Source organism: Phodopus roborovskii, unplaced genomic scaffold, assembly GCF_943737965.1.
Source record: "Phodopus roborovskii unplaced genomic scaffold, PHOROB, whole genome shotgun sequence".
NCBI lineage: Eukaryota > Metazoa > Chordata > Mammalia > Rodentia > Cricetidae > Phodopus > Phodopus roborovskii.
In genome coordinates this window covers 14,675,709-14,683,032 of record NW_026125391.1, presented here as the reverse complement: position 1 = coordinate 14,683,032, position 7,324 = coordinate 14,675,709, and the positions used below count along the sequence as shown (strand labels likewise).

At 42.1% G+C, this 7,324-nt stretch overlaps 1 pseudogene; it reads right to left on the bottom strand.

Annotated features, from left to right (window-relative positions):
* Positions 1-461: 461 nt before the first annotated feature.
* LOC127214878 (40S ribosomal protein S2-like) lies at positions 462-1,317 on the bottom strand (annotated as a pseudogene).
* Between the last annotated feature and the right edge of the window lie 6,007 nt (positions 1,318-7,324).

Sequence of the window (7,324 nt, the reverse complement as noted above, 5' to 3'; positions counted from 1 at the left end):
GATTCTGCAGCTCTCTGAAGTATTTGAGGGCTGCCTAGGTATATCTGAATAGACAATTTGTTTCTAGTTACTTGTTGAAAAGTTTTTATACCACTGCTGATGCAGCAAATCAGACCAAATCAAACTGAATTAGAAAAAGCCCATGTTTAATGGATACAGCCTTCCAGCCACCCCCCCCCCAAGAGAGGAGACTGGAAAAACCAGAGTCTGTTCTCTGGGGGACAGTTTAAATATCCGGTGGGAGCATCTCTGGGAGGAGGGGTCATCATTTGGCAGGCTTTCTGAGATGCAGCAGGGTTTGGAGGGAGGTGGGGGAGGGGCTTGTGTGGAAATTTACACCACAACATCCCAGACTCTTTGGGTATATGGATGCCAGGGGCTGGGGTGAAGCTTCCAACATAACACTTGTTTTTTTCTTTTTAAACAGACTTAATTCACTCTATTTTTCTTGTATAAAACCCTTATGTGGTGGCCACTGCTGGAGCCTGGGTCCTCTGAACAGAGACTCTGGTATGGGCTTTCACAAGATGGTCAGTGAATTCCTGATAAGGAGACTTGGTGAACACAGTCTCTTTCCAGAGGTCAGGGGTCAGGTAGCTATAGGTCTTAGAGATGGCATCAAAGGTGGCCTTGGCAAAGTTGCCCAGCGTGGCAGTGCAGCCCCTGGTTGATGTGTAGTAGTCATCAATCCTGGCCATCATCAGTAGCTTCTTGGGCACCGGAGCAGAGACCGATGCCAGTGCCTCTGGGGGCAGGGATGAGATGCACCAACACAGAGCCACAGCGGCCTGTCACTTTGCATGGAACAGTGTGGGGCTTGCCAATCTTGTTCCCCCAGTAGCCTCTCCTCACAGGGAGAATGGAAAGCTTGGCCAAGATGATGGCCCCTCGGATAGCTGTGGCTACCTCCTTGGAGCACTTAACACCAAGGCCAACATGACTGTTGTAGTCCCCAATAGCGACAAAAGCCTTGAACCTGGTCCGCTGGCCAGCCATTGTCTGTTTCTGTACTGGCATGATCTTTAGAACCTCATCCTTAAGAGATGCCCCCAAGAAAAAGTCAATAATTTCGGATTCCTTAATGGGCAGAGAGAAAAGGTAGATCTCCTCCAGGGACTTGATCTTCATGTCCTTAACCAGGCGGCCCCGCTTGGTGACAGGGACCCACTCCTTGTCTTCGGCTTTACCTCCACGAGCCCAATAGCCTCGACCACAGCCCCTGAGACTGCTGCTGCTGCTGAAGCCTCTGCGGAAGCGCTTCCTAATCCTGCCCCCCCCCCCTCCTCTGGGCCCTCCTGCTGCACCGTCATCCGCCATTTGGTGTTTTCCTGAAGCAGAAGAAGCCATAACACTTGTTTTAAGCTTAACTCTGAAAATATATATATAGAGGACTAGGTAAGGCTTCTCCCTGCAATTAATTATATCAGTACTTAGAGTGAATACATTAAAAAAACTAGATCATTTATAAGATGACTATTAACTTGTATTCCTTAACAGCCTACAATATGTTAGCAGCTTTCATAAGACTAGGACTTTTCATTATATTCCTGTCAGGTTTATCTTTAAAAATAGTGATTTTTAATTGAAGTTCTTTTTAGTAAAACATGAAACATTTATATGACTCATTTTATCCAAATAGCCCAAGTTTAACAAAGTTAGCAAATACAAGGAGGCTAGACATACTTTTTTAAGCCCAAATAAACCTTGAGTAAGGAAAGACATTCTAAGCTACTCTTTCTTAATTTTACCAATGCTTTGACCTTTTAGTATAGTTTCCAATGTTGTTGTGACTCCTATTCCAAAATTTTTCCTGTTGTTATTTTACAACTGCAATTTTGTCATTACTATGAATCTCAATGCAAACATCTGACATGCAGGTAGTCCTAGGCTGCCCCCATAAAGAGGTTTTTCAACCCCCAAAGGATTGAGACTCATGGGCTTAGAAGCTGTTCCAAGCTTAAGACATTGTCTTGCTGCATTACAAGACATGAACGTCTGAGTTTCTGGTTAGCATTTGGTGCTTATGGCTGTGACCCTAATTTTTAGCTTTTCATTTCAAGACTAAATAGTACTAATATAAGACATTTTAAAAACACAAATGTCCCATAGCCTTATAAATTTAAATATAAAAAAACTAAAATCTATCAAATGTCTTTCTGCCATATCAAAAATATAGCATCCTTTTATTAACTTCAAGAGGGAGAAAACATAGCATAATCATAATCTGTATAAGGCAAAAACAAGCTCCAGCAGTGCAAATAATCCAAAATTCATTATCTGGGATTCATTCATAATCGTTTTAGACTTTTGTGTTTTCTGACAGGCTTGGGTCACCTCCTTGACCCACTCTGGGGAGCATAAACATAGCCTGCCTTCTAGAGCTCATCCTGCTCCATTTCACTGTGGCTGCGGCTCCTGGTGACTGTCACTTGGCACTGGCATTTTTAAACTGTTAAGGTCCATCCTTACAACCAGACTCTTTAGGTCTCTAGTCCTGCGGTGCATTTGCAAACCTCAGCTGCTCCCTATGATTCCTCCATGTCTTTAAATGGGTGCCTCTTAAATTACAAAGTATAGCTGCCAAAACAAGGTACATCTTTGTGTATAAAGGCATTGAGGTGCAGCTTTAGATCATGTATGTATGTGTGTATGTATGTATGTATGAATCGTTTTTTAGGACAGGACATGAATTATCACATAAAAAAATCTATCCCAATCCAAACTATCTTGGAGATCTGTGGTCACCTTTAATCAAGATGGCGGTAACATCATATAGCATCTATCTGTTCTGACTCTAACAAAATGGTAAGCAGCCATGTGACTGACTAAAAGTGGTGACAATCCAAATTGGAATCATCTCATATGATTCTTTTAAAAATACGCATGCATAGACTTATCAATTCCCAGTGTTACTAGTTTTAACTTTAACAGATTTTTAACCATATACAATAAAATAAACTTACAAATTTTAAAGTAGAGAATGTTCACATGAACCAAGCCCGATTTTTTGTTTGTTTGTTTGCTTGGCTGTTCTGCTTTGCTTTCCCAGTAACTGTGTCAGGGGCTCAGACTGACGGAGTGACATAGAGGAAACTTTGAAATAAGGAGCATGCCTGGGTCCAGTGAAGGGAGGGCCATAATCCAACTCTAGAGCCAGCTTTTCAATACAGAACAACATGAGGCAGTTTCAATGTTATCTACATTAAGAAAACAAAAACAAAACAAAACAAAAAATCTGAAGTCCTGCTAACCCAAGTCCTGTGACCAGAACTCAGAGATAAATTCTGAGCCATCCCAGAAGAAAGCAGCAGTGGGTGGTGACTGGCTACTGTCTGCTGCAGAGACAGCAACAATATCCAAACCATTTCTGTGTCAGCTCCAAGCTTACAACAAAACTTATGACCACACCAGAAAACACAGATAAAACTCTCCAACAAAACAAGCATACACAACTTTCTTGAGAAATAGACAAAATTTGTCAACAAGACTTTCCAACCAGAATTAACCTCATATGGTCAAATTCCAACTTCTTTTATGATTCCTTTTCAAACTCGGTGTTTGAAGGTATGAGAAACCACAGCAAACACAGTTCACATCCCCTCTGATCTTCTACAACTTTCTATATACCTTCAGTCCATTCCTCTGATTCCTCAGACATTTTTACTTCAGACAAATTCCTCTTTCAGTTTCTCTCTCCTTATTATTTCAGTCTCCTGCCTTCTCTCTCACTTTCCAGACAACATAAAAACTTTTATCAAGGTATTTTGTTTATTTGTTTTTAGTAGTCTAGAATATATTGTATTTTAAACAAGAACAGGAACATGCATATATCATAACAAAAATAACTTTACATTTGCATTAACACATAAAAACCTGTATCACAGTGAAGCATTTGAGACTAACAGTAGTTGTTTTTGTTTTTCTTAACCTAACCAATGATAATTTGTAACCAACCACTCTAAAGGATGCCAGATATTTGTAACCCGTTGGATCTGAATGGCCACAGCAACCCTGGTGGAGGGAAGTGTCCAGCCTTAACAGGCTGCTCCATTGCAGCCCTGGCTACAGAGTCACAACATGGCCACTTAGCAACAATAGGCAGTGACTCCCTGCCTTCTGCCAAACTTCTGCAAGGTTTAACCAGAAGTCAAGGCAGGCAGGCCCCAGGGTGGGCTGTGGGAACCTCATCCACTAGCACGGGAGAGGGCAGCACGCAGCACAGGGGCAAAATATTGTTAACTTCTCCAGCCATAGCAATTTACCCCAGATTCTCTGTTTATCATTTGAAATTCTGTTGGAGCACACTCTGTCTTTGCAAGCTATGGCCCACAGCCCTGCTACACTGTCACAACAAGACTGCATAGCTCAGTTGCCCCATCCAAAAGTGCTGCCTTGCAATTCCATGCCTGCATGGCATGGCTGCCCTTGTTGCCTGCATGCTACAGGCTTAAAATCAACAGAGGGAGACCACCTCTTTTTAAGAAATGCTCAAGGCAGGTAGAGGTTGTTTGCCTTCTCCATTCTAGGAAAATATACCTAAATGCTATGCTTATGGCTCTATCTCTAAAGTCCTGAACATGATCCAATATCAAAGTCAAAGGATTCATGCTTTGAGTCTGTCCCATTATACCAGCCTCATAGATCAGAAAGAGGATAAATAAAAGACAAAAACAAAAACAAAAAAAAAAAAACACTACAGAAAACAATAGAGTCTTCATGGTGCCTGGAGGTAAAACTGAACCGAAGGTGCCAACTTCATGATGGAATGCAAGAGCGACCCATTCCATCTTTCTACAGGAACCAGAAAGACCCAATCCCATACAGAAGAGCCCTGGAACATCTTCACAAGTACCCTGCCTGTGGTCCTCCTGTGCTTCGGCTTAGACCATCTACAGGCTCTTACAGATTCTAGGCCCATTTACAGAGGATATCCAAAATAGAAAGACATGAAATGAAATACAGAAAGCTTCCCAGCCGGCTGAGGCTGAAGGCTCTGAGGATGGTAGTCCCAGTGGGCTTGGAGGATCCTGGACGAGCCCCCAAATGGTATGCCCAGGTTGCGGAGAGCCCCAAAAGACCATCATGAAGATTGAATTCCATATGTAAAAGCAAAGAGCCTTTATTTCAAGCTGGAGCTTGGACCCTCCATGTGTCTGAGATTGGAGAGTGTGGAGCTCAGTTGGGGTGGGGATTTTATCATAGCAGAGGTTGGGGTGAGAGGATTTCTAATGTTTGGGTTCCCTGACTGGCTGACATTTGTCTAGGGGTGTCTTAGTGATAGAGGATGGGTGTGAGCTGGGCTAAGGGACATCTGGTGATCCTATCTACAAGGGTTGGAATTTTCCCCTTGGATGATGACTGATCCATTCCTGTGTGGTGCCTGGGTGGTCTCAGTGTGTGGTCTTTCCTGGAGTCAGGTGTTGCCTTAATGGAAACTGAAATGCAGGCCTACTTTCTGGTTGGTGTCTATGGAGCCTGTCATGGCAGCCAAGCTGCCATGGGCTCTACAGTGCTCAAAGGAGTCAACTGGAACAATATGAGTTTGGTTTTGTTTTTTAATTGTACTAAGTCATCATTTAAAGTATAAAACAAATATGCACACGATTCCTTAGTGATATAAATGATTGAATACATCAAGAAATGAGAAAGAAGAAACCAATCTTCCCCCGGAGAATAACTTCAAAAATTTCATATAGGCATTCTGCCCTCAAGGATGTGCAGTTTAACTCCCTGCTCCTTAAGCACGTACGGGCTGTGTCCATCACTTTTTTCCAGTAATGGCAGAACAGAAAGCAGGTAGGGAGGGGGAAGCTGCTTCATAGTGGAGAAACCTGGGAAACCTTGCCAAAACCAAGACCTGCAGGGCGGTTTCAACAGCAATAAGCCTGTTGACTGTAACCCTGCACCGTGTGATGAAATGGCACCTTACCTCTGTGCTTTTCCATCCAGGGAAACAGAACCCCAGTTTAACCATATGAAGTGTCACACAGATCCCAACAGAATAACAGCCTATAGATACTAGGTGAGTTCTCAGATCTATTAATGTCACTGAAAATGAGGACATCTGAGAAACTCGCAGTCCAGAGGAGCCTAGAAATGGTGCTGACTAAATGGAATGGTATCTTGAGCAGGTTTGCTGAGCAGGCACATTATGTTAGGTAAGAGCTAAGAAGTCTAAACAAACATGTATACATACATGCTGTTCTTGAGTTGGAGCAAATGTATCATACAGATTTAGAATGTCAGTGTAAATATATAATAAAAGGGCTGCATGGCCTTTAAAAAACAAACAAACAAACAATAAACAAACAAACCCCAGGCTGGCCTCAAACTTACAGATATCAGCCTGTCTCTGCCTCCTGAGTGCAATTTTCTTGATTGTTCTATGAATCTAACACTGCTCCAAAATAAATAATTTGTATTTTTAAAAAGTCTCATGTCCATCCAAAATTAGTTTCATGTGAATATTTCAGAGAAAAAAAGTACTCTGTGCTTTGCTTCTGTGTCTGGATATTCCCATTGACTCCTTCTTAACTTCTGTCCAGTTTCTCTACTTAGCCAATCTTACAGGCAATGTCAATAGGCCCCTTCCAGGAGGACAAGGGCAGTACAGGGAAGGGGGTAGAGGAACCCACAACAGGAGATGAAAAAGAGGGAGGGAGGGAATTTTGTCCTTCCTTGTTGAATGTGAAACTATTAGTAGCTCTGATTCTCTTCAGAAAATGAGAGCTCTGCAGTCTTCTGGGGCCTGATGACAACTCCCTCCCTCTCTCCTGCCCTTTCAGTTTGGGACTGCAAACCTCTCTTCTCTAGCAGTTAGGGACAGACAGCTCCCTTCACCTACTCCTAAAGAGTTTGCCCTGTCTTGATATTCCTTGACCTTGCCTACACTTTCGTATGCATCTGAATATGCCATCTTTTAAAAATTCTTTTACATAATATATAGGTATATATTCCCTCCATCTATACAAACATTAGTATACTATACACATTCCTGACTTTTTTTTTTATCTCCATCTCAATACAGTTTGAGTTTCTTTCTGCCTATATATGCTGGCTAACTTATTGAGTATCCCATTTCTATGTCTAATATACTTATAAACTTTGTATAAAAAAAAAAGCAAGTGGGAAAACGAAAGTAGGAAGTAGGTGAGTAGTATATATATATTTTTTAACTCTAGCCCCACATTGGGATGCCAAAAATGTAGTTGGTTGTTTTTTACTCTTTGGTTCTTTGCTCTTTGGGGGCCCACCACCCAGCTCCCAAATAAAGGAGGGTTATTTTTTCTTACAAATGTCTGGCCTTACCTTGGCTTGTTTCTTC